Source organism: Peromyscus maniculatus, chromosome 13, assembly GCF_049852395.1.
Source record: "Peromyscus maniculatus bairdii isolate BWxNUB_F1_BW_parent chromosome 13, HU_Pman_BW_mat_3.1, whole genome shotgun sequence".
In the NCBI taxonomy this organism is placed as follows: domain Eukaryota; kingdom Metazoa; phylum Chordata; class Mammalia; order Rodentia; family Cricetidae; genus Peromyscus; species Peromyscus maniculatus.
The window spans coordinates 4,216,442-4,235,972 of record NC_134864.1 but is presented as its reverse complement, the minus strand read 5'-3'; the positions used below and the strand labels follow the sequence as shown (position 1 = coordinate 4,235,972).

Sequence of the window (19,531 nt, the reverse complement as noted above, 5' to 3'; positions counted from 1 at the left end):
TTTCCTCATTGGTTGGCATGAAATTCACGTGCAAAGGAATAGTCCTTTACTTCATGGAGTTAGGGAGAGGACTTAAAAAGATCCCAATGTCTTGGCTCCCTCCAAAGCACGCTGTCACGGGACAGCTGCAGGGCACTCACAAGCTTGTGGGTGTGGTGGGCATGCTCTAGAGTCCAGGAGTGGGCTGTGTCTGGCCTTGGGCAAACATCGGGTCCCATCTGGGGCCCTGGCAGTGTTTGTGGGAAAGAAGACTATTTAATGAGGCCGTATGAAGGGTAGAGTTCCACCTGTGTGCAGTGGGGACCTAGACCAGGTTCACTGTTGGCAGGAAAGTCAGTGTGGTGGGAGGGGAGAGATCTAAGCTGTGAGAAAGATGGTGGACACCAGGTGTTCCCGCAGTCATTGCTTCCCTGGTTCTTCCTAACACAACTCATCAATCCTGTTTGTGCCCAAAGAACCTCACCTTGAGCTCTGTCGTGTGCAGTGAAGAGACTCCTGACAGACACACAGCACAGGAAACCCCAGAAGGCTTTGTTGTTTTGTCTGTTCTCTGAGAGAGTCCCCTGCAGCTCAGGCTGGTCTGGAACTTGCTATGTAGACCGAGGTAGTCTTGAACTCTAGTGTTTCCCTCCTTAGCTGCCCAAGTCCCAGAATTCACCACTGTTAATACTGTTTCAGCTGTTTTCTGTTCTTCCACCTGAGACTAGGGAATCTGTAAAGATAGACATCTGTTTAGCTCACAGTTCTAGAGACTGGGATGTCCAAGGGGCCTGTATCTGACAGGGGCCTGCTTGCTTCACCAAGATGTGAAGCACAGTACTTCGCTTGATAGCAAGCAAACTAGCTCAGGTCCCCCTTCCCTTACAAAGCGGCCCCCCCCACCCTAAAAAAAAGGCGGGAAGTGGTTACACACACCTTTGGTTCCAACTCACAGAAGGCAGAGTCAGGCAGATCTCTGAGTTCAAGGCCAGCCTGGTCTCTACAGCAAGTTCCAGGTCAGCCAGGGCTTTACAATGAGACCTTATCTCTAATTAAATAAATTACAGTAAGACCACTGTTACCTTATTGAATCCCAGTACTTGTCCAAAGCCCCACCTCCAATGCCCATACCATTTAAGTTTGGAGATTACATTTCTGGAAAATTTTAGCTTTACTGTGTTGGATATTTTTATGTTTTAATTTTGGCTTTGTGCATGTCTGTGTTTTTAAAAGTAAAAATTTAAGCTGGTCGGTGGTGGCACATGCCTTTAATCCCAGCACTCAGGAGGCAGAGGCAGGTGGATCTCTGTGAGTTCAAAGCCAGCCTAGTCTACAGATGGAGATCCAGGACAGCCAAGGCTATACAGAGAAATCCTGTTTTGAAAAAAAAAATAATAATTACTGTGCACACATGTGTGTGCATGTCTACCATGGTGCATGTGTGAAAATCATAGGACAATTTATGAAGGTTGGTTTTCTCCTTCCACCTTGTGGACCCTGGGGCTTGAACTCAGATCTTCAGGTTTGGCAGCACACAGCCTTCAGATGCTGAACTATCTCATCTGTACCCCCACCCCTCACCCCCACCCCTCACCCCCTCCCTGCCTTCTTTTTAGAGACAGGGTTTCTCTGTGTAGCTTTGGCTGTTCTGAACTCACTCTGTAAACCAGGCTGGCCTTGAACTCACAGTGATCCTCCTGCTTCTGCCTCCCAAGTGCTGGGATTAAAGGCTTACATAACCAAGCCCTGCTACATCTGGCTTTTTTTTGTTTTTTTAAAGATTTATTTACTTATTATGTATACAGAAGAAGGCGCCAGATCTCATTACAGATGGTTGTGAGCCACCATGTGGGTGCTGGGAATTGAACTCAGGACCTCTGGAAGAGCAGTCAGTGCTCTTAACCTTGGAGCCATCTCTCCAGCCCACATCTGGCTTTTTAATGTGGGTTCCAGAGATCCAACTCAGGTTTTCTCAGCTGTGTTTGGTAAGTACCTTCATCCAAAGAGCCACGCAGTCCTGATGTGCCTTCATCCACAGAGCCACGCAGTCCTGATGTACCTTCATCCACAGAGCCACGCAGTCCTGATGTACCTTCATCCACAGAGCCACGCAGTCCCTGATGTGCCTTCATCCACAGAGCCACGCAGTCCTGATGTGCCTTCATCCACAGAACCACGCAGTCCTGATGTGCTGTTTTGAGGAAGCATTGCATGGAACCCAGGTGGCCTTGAGCTTGCTGTGGTATAGCCGAAGATGGCCTTGAGATTTTGATCCTTTTGTCTCTACCTCCTGAGTGCTGGGATTCTCAGGGAATGCTATCACACTCATATCTAGAATGTTACTTAATTAACTAATTAATTTTCTGAGACAGGGTTTCTCTGTGTAGCCTTGGCTGTCCTGGAACTGTAGACCAGACTGGCCTCGAACTCAGGGATCCACCTGCCTCTGCCTCCTGAGTCCTGAGATTAAAAGTGTGAGCCACAACATGCCAGGAAAAATATTCATTATTAATCAGAGTATCTCAGTGAGGTAAAAGGGACGTTTGTCTAGGTTCCTATTGTCATGATGAGACACCATGACCAAAAACATCTTGGGGAAGAAAGGGTTTATTTGGCTTACACTTCCACATCATAGTCTGTCATTGAAAGAAGTCACAAGAGGACCCAAGCAAGCAGGAATCTGGAGACAGGAGCTGATGGAGAGGCCATGAAGGGGTGCTGCTCACTGATTTGCTCCCCATAGCTTGCTCAGGCTGCTTTCTTATAGAACCCAGGATCACCAGCCCAGGGATGGCACCACCCACAATGGGCTGGGCCCTCTGTCATCCATCACTAAGAAAATGCCCCACAGGCTTGCCTACAGCCCAATCTTGTGGAGGCATTTTCTCAATTGAGAGTCCCATTTCTCAGATGACTCTGGATTGTATCATTGACATAAAACTAGCCCGTGCAGGGTCCATCTCGCAGTTGAAGAAATTAAATCAGGAGACGTGAAAACCCTGTTCTAGGACCACTGTTTCTACTGACTCAGGACTCTGCTTGCTTTTAGGCCTGGGTTCAAGGCCTGCCTGCCCTGGCTCCTGCACCAGGTCCCATACCTTGGCCTGGCTGGCCCCTGCTTGAAAGACTCTGACCTTGGTGTTTGTGTCTCTGAGCACCAAGAACTTTAGCTGTTCAGCTATCATGACTCCTGTTGGAGAGTCTGTGACAGGTGTTTTGTCTACATGTCTGTGTACACGTGTGTACCTGGTGCCTGAGGGGACCAGGAAGGGTCTGGAGTTACAGATGGTTTTAAGCTGCGATGTGAGTGTTGGGAATTGAACCTTGATCCTCAGGAAGAGCAGCCAGTGCTCAACTGTTGAGCATCTCTCCAGGCCTCCCTGTGTTGTCTTCTTCTTTAAGATTTATTTATTTATTATGTGTACAATGCTTCTTTAAGATTTATTTATTTATTATGTGTACAATGTTCAGCATGTCTGCAATGTTCGGCATGTCTGCCTGCAGGCCAGAAGAGGGCGCCAGATCTCACTACAGATGGTTGTGAGTCACCATGTGGTTGCTGGGAATTGAACTCAGGACCTTTGGAAGAACAGACAGTGCTCTTAACCTCTGAGCCATCTCTCCAGCCCCTCCCTGCGTCTTCTTATGCCTAGCATCTTCCTAGAGGTAATTTCCAGCCTGAACCTGTTAACCGGGCTATCTCAGCCTAGACTCAACATCTGCCCCCCCCCCCCATCCCGCTTCTTTCCAGTGTCGAGGATTGGGTCTGGAACCTGCAGGTATAGAGCGGTGCTGCCATCTCTCCAGCAGAGGGCGCGAGCTGCATTCTCCAGAAGCTTCAGAGCAGCAAGCCTGAGACCCGGCTTCTCCCTGAGCAGGAGAGGAGCAGTGCAATAATTAAAGGTGTATTTAAAAACATGTCCATTTTAGATTATTATTACGGTGTTTGTGCGTGTGTTCAGGCATGCGTGAACTTCCTAACCTAAACTTCCAATTCTTCTTCTTTTTTGTTTTGTTTTGAGACAGGGTTTCTCTATGCAGCCTTGGCTGTCCTGGAACTCACTCTGTAGACCAGGCTGGCCTTGAACTCACAGAGATTTGCTAGCCTCTGTGTTCCGAGTGTTCTTTTACATGGGAGTCTGAATTCAAGTCCTCAAATTTGTGTGGAAAACACTTTATTAAGCCACTTCCTTGGCTCTATTCTTCTTATTATTATTAGAAATAGGATCTCATTATGTAGCCTAGGCTGGATTTATTTTTATAAATTTTAAATTCATTATTTTAGTGTGTGTTTGTGTTTTTGTGTACGTTGGAAGACAGCTTGTGAGAGTTGGCTCTTCTGTGGAGGATCCTAGGGGTCAAACTCAGGTTGTAGGGGTCAGTCCTCACTGTGGGCGCTATGGGCCCTGGCCCCTGACTGTGAGTGGCTGTGGCCTTGTTTGTTGACCTTGACCAGATGTCCTCCCTATTTAGATTCCCTGCCAGTATCCACCCTTTTGAATGCTTAAGGGAAGTTCCTTGTTTGTGTATCCTGCATTTTGGGCGTTAACTACTTAGATGCAAGAATGTAGAACATTGGGTCTGGAATGTAGACCATTGATAGCGAACTTCTGCCCTCCGGGGGTTCCTCCATTTATGCTGTAAGCCTGTATTTAAGGTTTCTTCCCTCTTTCAATAAACGGCATTCGACATCCAATCGTGATGAATGACTCGCTGTCTCTTGTCTCTATTTTTAATCCGCAGCCCTTCACTCGGACATGGTGAACGGGTATCGGTAATGCGGGCGTTACCGCTACAAATGGAGGTTCCTACCGAGATCTGAGAAAGAAGGACCAGCTGACAGACACTCTTGGAAGGCCGGCCGGCATTTTAAAGGTAAGAGTGGATTGAAATGGGTGCGGCTAGCTCACAGTCACTCCTCGAGGAACAATTAATTGGACTGTTGAGGCGGCAAGGCACTATTATTAAGAGCAAGACGGCTAAAGATTTTGTTCAAATCCTCCAGAATGCTAGTCCTTGGTTTCTGGTCTCCGGAGGATTTAATATACCAGATTGGGAACAGGTCAAGGTTGACTTACAGAAATATTTGCATAAAGAAGGGCCTGATTCCGTGTCCTTAGCTACTTTTTCTTTGTGGCGCTTGGTTAAGGATGCATTGCTTAGTGATGATATTGAAGTCCAAGAACACTTAAATGAAGCTAAAGCTGTGTTGGAGGAGTCTCAGATAGAGGAAGCTCTCAGAACCCTTCAAACTTCTGATGTTTCTGATTCGGCAGAGTCGTCTTCCGATTCTACAGAGTCATCTTCAGAGGGTGATGATGTAGAAGTCAGATCAGAAAAGGATGCTAGATGCCTAAGAGGGAAATCACAGATTTCTCGCAAGGATAGACCTCCAACCCATAACCCTGACTTTTGCAACACGGAGGTCCTTCCTTCCGCACCCATGGAGGGATTGACGGGGGGAGTTGCTTACCCGGTTATAGAGACTCAAAATGCTCAAGGGCAGAGACAAAGGGAGCACAATCCTCTAGATTTTAAAAGCATCAAACAGCTCAAGGAAGCTGTGATGTCATATGGGCCCCATGCTCCTTTTACCACTGCTATACTTGAATCTTTTTCTGCCTTAAATTGCACCCCTAGCGATTGGATGCAGCTGTGTCGCGCCGCTCTCTCTGGGGGGGATTATTTAATTTGGAGGAGTGAGTTTCAAGAACATTGTCAAACTACAGCTAATAGAAATGCTGCTGCAGGCTTCCCGGCTCGTAATCTTGAGATGCTCACGGGTACAGGGCAGTATGCCACTTTACAAGCACAGATTTTGTATGATCCTGCAGTTTATGCACAGATTAGTGTGGCCGCTACCAGAGCGTGGAAATGGCTGCCTAATAAAGCTGCTGGTGAACAACTATCTAAAGTCATTCAAGGGCCGTCAGAACCATTTGCAAAATTTGTAGATTGCCTGCTTCAACTAGCAGGAAGAGTGTTTGGGGATGTTGATCAAGCCATGCCCATAGTAAAGCAACTGGCCTTTAAAAATGCCAATAAATATTGCAAGGAGGCCATTAGGCCTCATAAAAATAAGAGCTTAAATGATTATCTTAAACTATGTAGAGATATAGATGGGCATCACATCATGGGACAGGTAATGGCCTCAGCCATGAGGGGGATTAATTCTGGAGGAAACCGCCCAAAAACCTGTTTTGGATGCGGCCAGCAAGGTCATATTAAGAAAAATTGTCCTGGAGCCCAAGCAACGGCAAAGACACCGGGACTTTGCCCGCGATGTAAAAAGGGGCATCACTGGAGTAATGAATGCGGATCTAAGGTTTATGCTCAGGGAAATATGTTACCACCGTCGGGAAACGGGCAGCAGGGTCCGCTCCGGACCCCCCGAAGCCAGGTGTACGGAGCCCTGGATACACCTGTCCCATCCCCAGTTTCCCACCATCCCATCCAGTTTGTTCCTCGAAGGAACCCCTTTTTGTCCAAGACCTTATCAGAGGCACCCCTGGAAGCGCAGGATTGGACCTCTGCTCCTCCACCAGAACAGTATTAACACCTCAGATGGGTCCCCAGGCTCTCGGTACTGGAGTTATGGGTCCACTACCTGCAGGGTCTTTAGGACTGATTCTGGGCAGGAGTAGCGCTCTTATGCAAGGTATTAGAGTAATTCCAAGAGTGATAGATGAAAACTCTGAAGGGGAAATTAAAATTATGGTTGAGGCTGGTAAAGGGGTGACTATTATTCCCCAGGGTGCTCGCATAGCACAACTGCTTTTGATGCCCCGCTTTCATACTAATAATCCTTTTCTTAAACCACACAGAGGTGAGGGTGGATTTGGCTCTACGGGCCCTCTAGGATGCTGGGTTTCCACCTTAGAACAAAGACCCATGCTAAATTTAAAAGTTAATGATCACAGTTTTCGGGGTCTTTTAGATACTGGCGCTGACACTTATTTCTTTAAAACATTGGCCCGAAGCTTGGTCCCTTAAAAATTCTACCTCTAACTTACAAGGTATCGGCACAGCTCAGACGCCATTACAGAGCAAGCTACTTTTAAATTGGAAGGATGAAGAAGGTCATGCAGAAACTTTTCAACCATTTGTGCTACCTGACATTCCAGTAAACTTGTGGGGACGGGATGTGTTAGACGGTATGGGAGCGGTGCTTACTACACAGCCTGTACAACAGATGCTAAAGAGTCAGGGCTACTGCCCGGACAAAGGCTTAGGGAAAATGTTACAAGGAGACCCGCTCCCTGCAGCAGACAAAAACTGTGTCACTAGGGGTCCTGGCGATACTAGAGGATTAGGGTCTTTTCCATAGGGGTCACTGCACAGCAGCCTTCAATAATACAACCGATAAAAATCACTTAAAAGAGTGATGACCCTGTATGGGTGGAGCAGTGGCCCCTTACTAAGGAAAAATTGGAGGCTGCGTATGCGTTGGTTAAGGAGCAGTTAGATGCTGGACATATCATTCCTTCCACTTCACCTTGGAACTCACCTATATTTGTTATTAAAAAAAAATCAGAAAAATGGAGGCTATTACAGGATCTTAGAGCTGTAAATAAAACCATGCTTCTCATGGGAGCAACACAGCCTGGCTTGCCTGCCCCTGTGGCAATTCCTAAACTTTGGCATTTAATTGTGGTTGACTTGAGGGATTGTTTCTTCACCATTCCTTTGCATCCCGAGGACAGTCCTCGCTTTGCTTTCAGTGTTCCTTCAAAAAATCTTAAGGAACCTTATCAGAGATATCAGTGGGTGGTATTGCCTCAAGGAATGGCCAATAGCCCTACTATATGTCAAATTTATATGTCTTTGGCCCTAGCTCCAGTTCAAAAAGCTTTTCCAGGTGTTTATATAATTCACTACATGGATGATATATTAATGGCTGCTAAAGATAAAAAACTTGTTTTTGATGCCTTTTCTAATTTACAAGAGGTTCTTAGCCTGGCTAATTTACAGATAACCCCAAAAAAGGTACAGGTATCTTTTCCCTATCATTATTTAGGTCATAAATTGTTACACACGGGCATACACCCACAAAAGATTACTCTGCGTATGGATCAGCTACACACACTTAATGATTTCCAAACCTTTCTGGGAGATATTCAATGGCTTCGGCCCACTTTAAAAATTCCAACAGGTCAGCTTCGCCCCTTGTATGATGTCTTAAAGGGCGACCCTGACCCTTCATCTCCCCGTAAATTAACAGCTAAAGGACGTGTAGCCCTACAACGTGTGCAAGAGGCCCTGGAACAGGCTCACGTACAGTATATAGATCTTAATTCTCCCTTATTGTATTTGATATTTTGTTTTACTCATTCACCTACTGGAATGTTTTGGCAAACAGGTCCTATTTTATGGGTACATTCCCCAGCTTCTCCAACAAAAATCATCACTCCTTATCCACAGGCTGTCGCTCAGATTATATTTAAGGGAATCAAGTGTTCAAACTTTTGGTAAGGAGCCAGATATTGTGGTGACCCCATACACCCAGTCTCAAGTAGCATGGTTGCAAGCTAATGATAATGATTGGGCCATATTGACATGCTCCATGCAGGGTCAGTTTGATACTCACTACCCCTCCAATGATGTGTGTCAATTTTTTAAATTGCATCGTGTTATATTTCCCAAGATAGTACAAATGACTCCTATTCCTCAGGCCCGTGTGGTATTTACTGATGGCACTTCACGTGGTTTTGCTGTGGTGGTTTCTGGTAACATAATAAAGAGAATAAAAGTCCAGGGCACTTCTGCCCAGGTGGCAGAGGTACAGGCGCTGTTGCTTGCTTTACAAATGTTTTCTGATGAGAGTGTAAATATTTATACCGATAGTCAATATGTGGCACATGCCATTATGCCTTTGAAAACAACAGCCTACATACCATCCATTTCTTCCATTCATGAATACTTATTACAAGTACAAGGACTTATATGGTCTCGCTCACATAACCTTTATGTGGGCCATATTAGAGCTCATACTCAATTGCCTGGACCTCTAAGTAAAGGTAATTAGAGGGCTGACGCCATTACTCGTATGGCTGTCACATTAGTCTGTTCCGCCTTTGATAAGGCTACTCAGTTACATCAGCGTTATCATCTTAATGCTGGATCTCTCTGTTATCATACAGGCATAACCCGGGAACAAGCCATTCAGATAGTTAAATCATGCCCTATTTGTGTAAAATTTTTACCTGTTCCTCATTTGGGAGTTAATCCTCGAGGACTTTTACCTAATCATGTGTGGCAGATGGACGTCACACACATGCCTTCCTTTGAAAAATTACAATATGTCCATGTGTCTATTGATACATATTCTTCTCTAATTTTTGCTTCTGTCCATTCAGGGAAAAAGGTTAAGGATGTAAAAAATCCTTGTCTTCATGCTTTTGCTTACATGGGAGTGCCAAAATGCATAAAAACTGATAATGGTCCCGCCTACAGTAGTACGGGATTTTCAAAATTCTGCCAAGATTTTTCTATTGTTAATAAGACTGGTATTCCTTATAATCCTCAAGGACAGGCTATAGTAGAATGCTGCCATCGTACCTTAAAAACTTATATTGCTAAAGTAAAAAGGGGGGAGCTAGGGGCTCATCTCTCCTCTCCACATTCTATTCTTTCCCTTGTTTTATATATTTTAAATTTTTTATCAGTGGATTCTGCTGGAGTATCTGCTGCAGATAAGCACTGGAGGGCTCCTGTTGCAAATCATCCTCTGGTGCGATGGAAAGATCTTTCTACTGGCACTTGGAGGGGACCCGATCCGATGTTGGTGTGGGCCCGGGGATCTGTTTGTGTCTTTTCACAGGACAATGAAGTTCCTCTTTGGGTTCCTGAACGCTGTGTGCGCCCTGTGGCTGCTGCTGAATCCCAACATGGCAGAGACCTATTGGGCCTTTGTAAAAAACTCTCCCCTTCTGATGCCAATGGGGATTGAGAGCCCAATACGGCCAGCCTTGGCAAACATTATTGTAAGCCTAGGAACTGTAGCCATGTGGTTGGATTCCTCAAAAGGTAATGTATGGTAACTTTTTTCAAAAAACATTGAGAATGTATCACACCTTGGAGATTAAGGATAACTCTGAAGGTCAATAAACTTCATTTGCTAACAGTAGCATGCCAGCTCAGCCTTTTTCGCATTTTGCAACCCCCCTCAAGCTGGTGTAGTACCTACTTTTCAGGAATGGCTCTGTGCAACATTTATTTGCCTCCTGAAATTCATCTAGCCTTTTTGAAGATACCTCAAAATTTGTGAGCCTGAATGTAGCCATTATTGAGGCCATTAGTTCTGCTCCTTGTTTGCTGTTTTTGTTTTCTGTTTTCTTTATGTTTCTCAGTTGTTCTCTTGCAGACCTGCCAGCCTAAGTAGTGCTGGGATCAAGAAAAATGGGCCTTGGTGGTTCGTGTTCCTGGAGCCGTGTCCATGCCAGTGGACCGTGGCAGCTAGACACAGATGATGCTCACACGCTCCAGAAGAGACTCTGACATCACTGTTGCCGTTGTTGCTGTTATAGCAGTGGTGGCCACTGCTGCTATTGTTTCTGGGATTGCTATTTCATAGTTGGTTACTACAGCTAGCACAATGGAGACCCTGGCAGCAAAAGTAGCTACCACAGTTAGTTAATCTTTCTTCTTATTGGGCATGATAAATTTAATTCCACTTTTATACATTATAATTGGCTTTGTAAGTTGTAAAAAATTATTAAAACTCAAGTTCCATTTGCTTATGGGATACCACCTTACAAGGACTCCAATTTGCAGTAAGGCTCGTTTAAGAAGGGAATGGTTCAATTGCCGTTAGCCTCCTGGCTATGGGTGGGTTAGGACTTCTGTTGGTCTTTTCTGTGTCACACAGATTGCAAGCCCAGTGCCACTTTGAGATCTTTGGCAGCAGTCACTCTATAGCTCACATGGTTGAGTCTGTATGATAATGAGTATTCAGAGACGGGTAATGCTTGGGGGGCTGCCATCAACCTAAGACAGAGCACTTGTGTGGCCTGGGCAGGTGTCTCTATGACGGGTAAGGTGGTCTGTTGGTCCCACGCAACCTAAGACAGAAGCTCATTTAATAAAAAGGGGGGACCTGTGGGCGCTATGGGCCCTGGCCCCCAACTGTGAGTGGCTGCGGCCTTGCTTGCTGACCTTGTTCAGATGTCCTCCCTATTCAGATTCCCTGCCGGTATCCACCCTTCTGAATGCTTAAGGGAAGTTCCTTGTTTGTGTATCCTGCATTTTGGGCGTTAACTACTTAGATGCAAGAATGTAGAACATTGGGTCTGGAATGTAGACCATTGATAGCCCTCCGGGGGTTCCTCCATTTGTGCTGTAAACCTGTATTTAAGGTTTCTTCCCTCTTTCAATAAAGGGCATTCGACATCCAATCTTGATGAATGACTTGCTGTCTCTTGTCTCTATTTTTAATCCACAGCCCTTCGCTCGGACATGGTGAACGGGTATCGGTAATGCGGGCGTTACCGCTACACCTCACTGTGATGGATCCTAGGGGTCAAACTCAGCCTTCACTTGCTGAGTCATTTTACCAGCCCTTGGGCTGGCTTTGAACTCTTGAAGTTCTGCCTCCACCTTCCAGGTCCTGGAATTACAGAAATATGCCAGTAGCTGGGCACCTTTACTCCCAGCACTTGAGAGGCCAAGACAGATGGATTGAGGCCACTGGTATAGGATTCCAGGCAAAGGCAAGGAAGGCTACGTAGTGAGACTCCGTCTCTAAAGAAAATAGAGAGAAAAAAAGAAAGAATAAGGACCGGAGTGTATGGGGCAAGATATTCAATTTTTGAAAGTTAATTTGGTGTGTGTATGTGTGTGTGTGTGTGTGTGTGTGTGTGTGTGTGTGTTTGTAGTATGTGTGTGTAGTAGTAGTGTGTGTGTGATGTGTGTGTAGTATATGTGTGTAGTAGTAGTAGTGTGTGTGTGATGTGTGTGTTTGTGGTATGTGTGTGTAGGTGTGCATGTCAGTATGCCTGTGTGTGTGTGTGTGTGTGTTCACAAGTGCCACCACCCACATGTGGAAATTAGAGGCTAACTTTTGGGCTTGGTTCTCACCATCCACTTTGTTGAGACAGGGTCTCTGGAGCGTCTACCCAGTTCTCCTGTCTCTGTGTCCCATGTTGGAGCAGGAGTGCTGGGAGGGACTGTGCATCTGCGTGGCATGTATTTTATGCCTGCATATTTCTATGTTCATCAAACAGTGCTGGACCCCCTGAATCATGGGTGTGAAGCATTATCTGCTGAGCCATCTCTCTAGCTGGCTTTTTTTTTTTAGACAGGGTCTCTCTACATAGCCTTGGCTGTCCTGGAACTTACTATGTACACCTTGAACGCACAGAGATCCACCTGCCTCTGCCTCCTGAATGCTGGGATCAAAGGTGTGTGCCACCATGCCTGGCCTAAATTTTTTTTTCCCATAGGGTCTCACCGGCTGTCCTGGAACTCATAGAGATTTGTCTGTCTGTCTGCTTCTGCCTCCCAAGTGGGGGTATGAAACACATGTGCCCATGTGCCACTGTATCTGGTCTGACACACAAACACACACACACACACACACACACACACACACACACACACACACACACACACATACACACAGAGTTTTTGAGACAAGGTTTCTCTGTGTAGCCCTGGCTGCCCTGGAACTAACTCTGTAGACCAGGCTGGCCTACAACTTAGAATTCCCCTGTCTTGGTCACCAAGCCTGGCTTGAGTTTTTCCCATCATTTGAATTTATGAGGTACACATACCCATCTCTTGCATGGAGATGACAGCCATGGTCACAGTGTGGGCCCCTTGCATTGTGTGAGCTCAAAGCCATGATGTGGTAAATACTGTGTCACTGACCATCTGCCCCTGCTGTGAGGAAGGGAGTGAAGCCCAAGTAGTGGTGGTGGTGGGGAGAAGAGCTGGTGGGCAGGGGTGTGGGGAGAAGAGCTGGTGGGCAGGGGGTGGGGAGAAGAGCTGGTGGGCAGGGGAGGGATGGGGGGGGGAGAGAAGAAGAGCAGCAGGCAGGGGGTGGGGGTAGTCAAAGCTTCAGTGCAGATCCACTCACCCCAGCTAGCCTCCCAATGACCTTAGGTGGGGCCGCTCCCCGAAGAACTGCCCCAAGCGAGTTTTCCCAGCAGCTGGGGGAACAGGTCCTTCCTCGATGAGGATGGCAGACACTAGGCCTGTCCTGCTGACCCTTGGTCTTGCTGAAATGACATTTTGTTTTGGTTTCTCTTTTGTTTTTTTTGAAACAGACTCGCTCTGTGTGTGTGTGTGTGTGTGTGTGTGTGTGTGTGTGTGTGTGTGTGTGTGTAGCCCTCGCTGGCCTGAAACTTGCTATGTAGACCTGGCTAGCCTTTACCTGCCTCTGCCTCCCTAGTACCTGAACTAAAGTCCTGGGCCATTGTACTTGGCCTGTTTTTTTTTTTTTTTTGTTTTTGTTTTTTAGAGACAGGGTTTCTCTGTGTAGTTTTGGTGCCTGTCCTGGATCTTGCTCTGTAGACCAGGCTGGCCTCCAACTCACAGAGATCCTCCTGCCTCTGCCTCCCTCGCAATTGCTGTGATTAAAGGCGTACACCACCACCACTGGGCTGGCCTATTTTTAATTCTTTTTTTTTTTTCTTTTCTTTTCTTTTTTTTGGTTTTTCAGACAGGATTTCTGTGTAGCCCAGGCTGGCCTCCAACTCACAGAGATCCGCCTGCCTCTGCCTCCTGAGTAAGGCATGAGCTCCCCACCACTCCCCACCCCCCCACCCCCCAGCCCTCTTTCATTACATGGTGTGGTTGGATTCCTTCAAGTCCACATGCCCGGGATGGCCAGGGCCACTTGTCCTGCTGCCTGTGTCCTATGAGTTCCTGTCTGTAGTTGGTTTTTATTTTTACTTTTTGCTCTTTGGGGACCTGCCACCCAGCTCCCAAATAAACACATGGAGACTTTTCTTACTTATGAATGCCCGGACTTCACTTGGTTTGTTTCTAACCAGCTTTTCTTAAATTATTCCATCTACCTTTTGCCTCTGGGCTTTTACCTTTCTCTATTCTATAATCTCTCTTTCCTTCTTACTTCCGTGGCTGGCTGTGTGGCTGTGTGGCTGTGTGGTTGGCCTCTGGCATCCTCCTCTCTTCCTCTTCTTCTTGCTCCTTCTCTCTTCTCTTGAGCCTAGATTTCTCCTATTTATTCTCCCTGCTGCCAGCCCTGCCTATCCCTCTCCTGCCCTGCTATTAGCCACTCAGTTCTTCATTAGACCATCAGGTGTTTTACACAGGCACAGTAACACAGCTTCACGGAGTTAAACAAATGCAACATAAAAGAATGCAACATGCTGGGCAGTGGTGGCACACACCTTTAATCCCAGCACTCAGGAGGCAGAGCCAGAAGGATCTCTGTGAGTTTGAGGCCAGCCTGGGCTACAGAGCGAGATCCAGGACAGGTGCAAAGCTACACAGAGAAACCCTGTCTCAAAAAACCAAACCAACCAACCAACCAAACAAACAAACAAACAAACAAACAAATTAATAGAATGCAACACATCTTTGCACCATTAACCAAATGTTCCACAGCACAAACGAATGTAACATCTTCAACTAATATTCCACAACAGCTCCCTCTCTTTCTCTTGCAGTGGGTGGAGGAGGGTCTTTTTTTTTTTTTTTTTTTTTTTTTCTAGTTCCCGCCTTCCACTTAGTCCTTCTTGCTCTGTCATTTCACACTTGGCCATATTATCCTGGCTGGGGGTGTGCACCGCTATGCTGCATGTTCGTCTCCATTCCCATGTGTACTATCCCAGTTTTCTCCCCAGGTATGCCAGCATCTAGATGCTTCGGTTCCATTCTGGGGAAGCTGCTAGGTGGAATCCCTAATACGGTGGACAGGAGAGAGAGCGGCCAGGGTTCTGCAGCTGACACCAGGTCGGCTGGTCTGTAGGGCAGCAGAGACTAAGGCAGTCAGTAGAGGGTGCTGGGGAAGGGCTGAGACCCCACACCAATGGAGTGTGACTGCCACACTCTGAGGAACTAGGGACTTGGCCCTGCAGAATCCAGTGCAAGACAGAACAGTCTTGTTATTAGCTTGTCCCTGTTCTGAGCATGAGCTACACCCTCGTTGCATAGCTGTGACTTCCAAATGTCCTTTTTGACACTTTGACAGTGAAAAAGGGAATCTAGCATGCGATTTCTGGTGTCAAGGACTGCACAGGAGCCAAAGGACCCGGATGTACGTCCACTTCAGTGTTCCTGGGAACACACAAGTCGTGGGGACCTTTCCCAGCCTCTCTTAACCCTTTGGGTTCCACCGCCTGACAACGATGCCACACGTGTCCTAACTGCTTGGTTCAAGCTGCCAGGACTTGGGTTCCCCTCCTGGCCTCTCAGTCCACTCAGTCTGTGATGGTCCCTCCTCCCTTGGCTTTATCTTCTTTTGCTGCCGGCCCAGAGTTTCCTGGGTGTGGACCATCTCTCTGTGGAGAAGCCCCAGGTTGCTCCCCTCTTGCAAGCCACTATTAGCACAGTTCTGCTGGCCCTTTGCTATTCTAAGAGTGAAGGCCCAACTCAAACGATTGCTGGTCCATAGCTGTCCTCTTCCTACTTACGACCGAGTAATATGTGTTCCTGGTATCCAGCTCCTCAGGACCAGCTCTGTCATGAGTCACCACGGTGTCTAATCATTATATAGACTCCACTGTGTGCCCCGGACAACTGACTCACTCATGGCAACCCAGTGCAGTAGGAAGCTATGATCCCTTTACAGGTGAGGAGACTGAGGCCCACAACATAGCTGGTCCACAGTAGAGCCAGCATCTGAGGTAGCCTGGACCCAAAGGCCAGGCCCCTCATTACTCTGCTGACTGTGGGTCTTACAGCTGTGCTGTGGAAGGTCTCTGATTCTGGGCTGACTGTCGCCTGGTCCAGAGGACAGGCATTTGTTGGTTTGTTTTTGAGACAGGGTTTCTCTGTGCAGCCCTGGCAGACCTGGAACTCGCTCTGCAGATCAGGCCGGCCTCAAACTCACTGAGATTCATCTGCCACTGCCTCCCAAGTGCTGGGATTAAAGGTGTGTGCCACCACCGCCTGGCTCAGAGGACAAGCATTTTAATCTTGTGCCTACCAAACCAACCATCAATGTCTTTTTCAGGGACTGATGGGAATACATTCTCTCTTCTCCCCTTGTCTAGAACAAGTGAAGACTGGCTCGGGAGTAGAGGGAACCCACTGGGGAGACAGCTGGAGGACAGACACACAGCCACACCCACACCTGGCAAAAGTGCCCATCGCTCATTCCTGTATTTATGCTGACCAGTTTGATTTTGGTCCCCTTCAGTCCAGGTCACCTGTACTGCTTCATCCACTGTCAATTGGTGCTAGCTAGGGTCATCTAGGAAGAGGGAACTTCAGTTGAGAACACACTTCCATCGGATTGGCTTATAAGCAAGTCCGCAGGGGCCTTTTCTTGATTAATGGTTGATGTGGCACCACCCACACCTGGCACAGGTGTTTCTGGGTTGTATAAGAAGCAGGCTGGGCTAGCCTTAGGGAACAAGCCAATAAACAACACTCCTCTGTGGACTCTGCTTCAGTTCCTGCCTCCAAGTTCCTGCTTTGAGTTCCTGCCTGGATGTCCTTACATGAAAGACTCTAAACTGAAATGAACTCTATTCTTCTCAAGCTGTTTGTGGTCAAGGTGTTTTATCACGGCAAGATAAACCTCAGACATCTTTGCAGTTTCTATGAGTAGCAGCACCTGGCTCACAGTGGCTGTTTAAACCATTGGAAGCGTGGCTGGGGGCCTCCCTGGCAGTTTTATCACCCCATACTGTGAGTTACGCTATCTGACACTTTCTACCTGCTGTCCTTCCCACCCTAACCACCTGTCTCACTTCCCTCCAGCTTTGTTCTCACCACCTCTGTCTGGGGGACACCATGTCTCAATTTTTTTAAAAAAGATTTATTATGTATACAGTGTTCTGACTGCATGTATGCCTGCAGGCCAGAAGAGGGCACCAGATTTCATTACAGATGGCTGTGAGCCACCATGTGGTTGCTGGAAATTGAACTCAGGTCCTCTGGAAGAGCAGCCAGTGTTCTTAACCTCTAAGCCATCTCTCAACACCCCCCCCCCCCCCCCCCCGTCTTTCTTTCTTTCTTTTTTTTTTTTCAAGACTAGGTTGTTTCTCTGTGTAGCCCTGGCTGTCCTGAGACTCACTCTGTAGACCAGGCGGGCCTTGAACTCACAGAGATCCGCCTGCCTCTGGCTCCTGAGTGCTGGGATTAAAGGCGTGTGACACCACCGCCCGGCTTCCATCTTTCGCTCTTAAGGTCCGACTCAGTTGTTCCTCTGGGAGGCCCCCTTACTGAGGTCTGAGTAAAGAGTCTCCATATCCCAAATTCCTTGTTTTCATGACATGGGACAGTTCAGCTGCTCCTTCAGCAGGTGGCAGCTTCCCAGTGGGAAGGGACCAGAGAGATGGCTCATTGGTTAAGAGCACTATCTGCTTACTGCAAGCCTCAGGAAAATGTAATGGAATTCAGCTACTATCACAAAAGCTACTACTTGGAAAGGTCAAGGACTTTTCTGAAGGTCAAGCCATGGCTTAAGAAGTCTTGGTGATATTTTAGTTTTTGTATATATATTAGCTGATTCCCGCAATGATTTTCTTGTATGCTATGTATGCTTCCAAGAACTACTAACAGTGTATTTTATCTGAAATACCTATCCAGCATCCAAGCCAAATGATCTCCTGAATTAAGGTATATTAAGCTCAGATCCTCCTTTCTTATATAACCTTAGTGGTATTTATACTGACAGTACAGACTTCTAACATTTCCTTAACCACCTCTAGGAATGTAGTTTGAGCACATAAATTCCCTTTTTCTGATATCTTAACCGATTTTAGCTCTTAGTTGACCTCCTTTACCACTCCCCTTTTGAGTTGTAAAAGAAAGTCCAATAGTCACTGCCTGAGGAAAACTCTTGTCTGCCTTTTTGACCCTGTAAGAACTCAAGCCTGGTGACCTTGTATAGCTAGAGTATTGCTATTGCATGGGTATATAACTGTAAACCTCAGAGACTGAGGAGGATTTTGAGGATTTTTGACTGGAGAAGATTTGGACTGGAGAACTAGATGGAGAACTAGAAGAATGAGATGGAAGATGAGGAAGAGCCAGATGAGTAAGAACGAGATGAGAAAGACCAAGATGGGGCAGAACTAAGATGACAGAATTAAGACAGAGCATAGAGAGGACAGCAGATAAATGTAGAGAGAAATCAGGCAAAAAAGGAGCTAGGCATGAGAACAGAACTGAAGCTGTGTGGACAGGATTTTATCCCAGAGGAATAAAGTAGATGGACAAAAAAGCTCAGTGTACTTAGATTCTTCTCCCGAAAATAATTCTCGCCATTTGTAGCTTCTCTTCTGGGAAGATTATTATTAAGTCCTTAATAATATTTGAGATCTACTCTTGCAGAGGACCCAGATTTGATTCCCAGCACCCATATAGTGACTCAAAACCCTTTGTAATTTCAGTTTGGGAGGTGGGGAATCTAACACCTTCAAGCCTCCATGGACACTCCATGAATGTAGTGCATATACATACATGCAGGTAAAATACTCATATACATAAAATAAACATATTTAAAAGGAAAAAAAATGTTTTAAAAAATATGAGCATCAGAAAACTCTAAAAGCCAAACCAGTCAATGGCCTAGGTCCATCCCCAGGGCCCCATCTGGAGACACACGAAAGTTCGAATAGATGGGTGGCTGCTTCCTGGCTGGGTATAAGGCTAGGCCTGGGGGCGGGGTTGAGCGGCGTCTTGTCGGAGGATGATTGTGGCTTCTAACCCACGTGGCCCTGAGTGTGCTCCCCATTCTCGCTCTTGTACATACTTTCCAAGATGCAGATGGCAGAGGCCAGAGCAAACATCATGGAAATAATCTGGGCCAGAGGCGGGCAGCCATCCTGGTTGGCACGTTTGAAATCTAATGGCCCTACATCCATCCCAGCATCTTCCCACCCCCTTAGTCCAGTGGACGGTTTGCTCACCCTCCCTGAGCCCTGTCCTACAGAGTACTACGTAAATTCCATTGTGTCCCTATGTCTTCTGGTATTGGCATGTTTGTGTTTGGTGGTGGAGTTTCTCTCTCTATTCCAGGATGAGAAGGAGGGCAGGGAATGGGGTCCGGGGCAGGAGACACCGGAAGTCTGAGTCTAAGCCTTCAAAGGATTGCACGGGACCCAGGTGTGTGTCCTCCTGTAAGGTCTGATCTAGTTCTGTCTATCCCAATGCCCTCTACTGCCCCCCAGAACCTCAGCAGGTAGCCTGGGCATGGGGCTGAGGAACAGGCAGGTTGCCTGTGGGAATACAGCTGCTTTGCCCATCTCAGACTCCTGTCCACTCTACTCCTCAGCCCTGTCAGAGCTCTTGTGTCTCTGCAGTTTGCTCCCAGACCCAGGTGGAACAGCCTAAGAGCACTCTCATTTCTAGAACATTTTGGACCCCTTCTGCCCTTTACCCCGTTGTCCCACTGCATGGATAAGGGCGGAGC

General features: G+C 46.9%; 1 long non-coding RNA gene across 1 annotated transcript; it reads left to right on the top strand.

Moving 5' to 3' along the window:
• Nucleotides 1-1,608: 1,608 nt before the first annotated feature.
• Nucleotides 1,609-11,385, top strand: LOC143268253 (uncharacterized). The gene is made up of 2 exons (XR_013043947.1): nucleotides 1,609-3,882; nucleotides 4,723-11,385. It is a non-coding gene; the product is annotated as an uncharacterized LOC143268253 (long non-coding RNA).
• The last annotated feature ends 8,146 nt before the right edge of the window (nucleotides 11,386-19,531 follow it).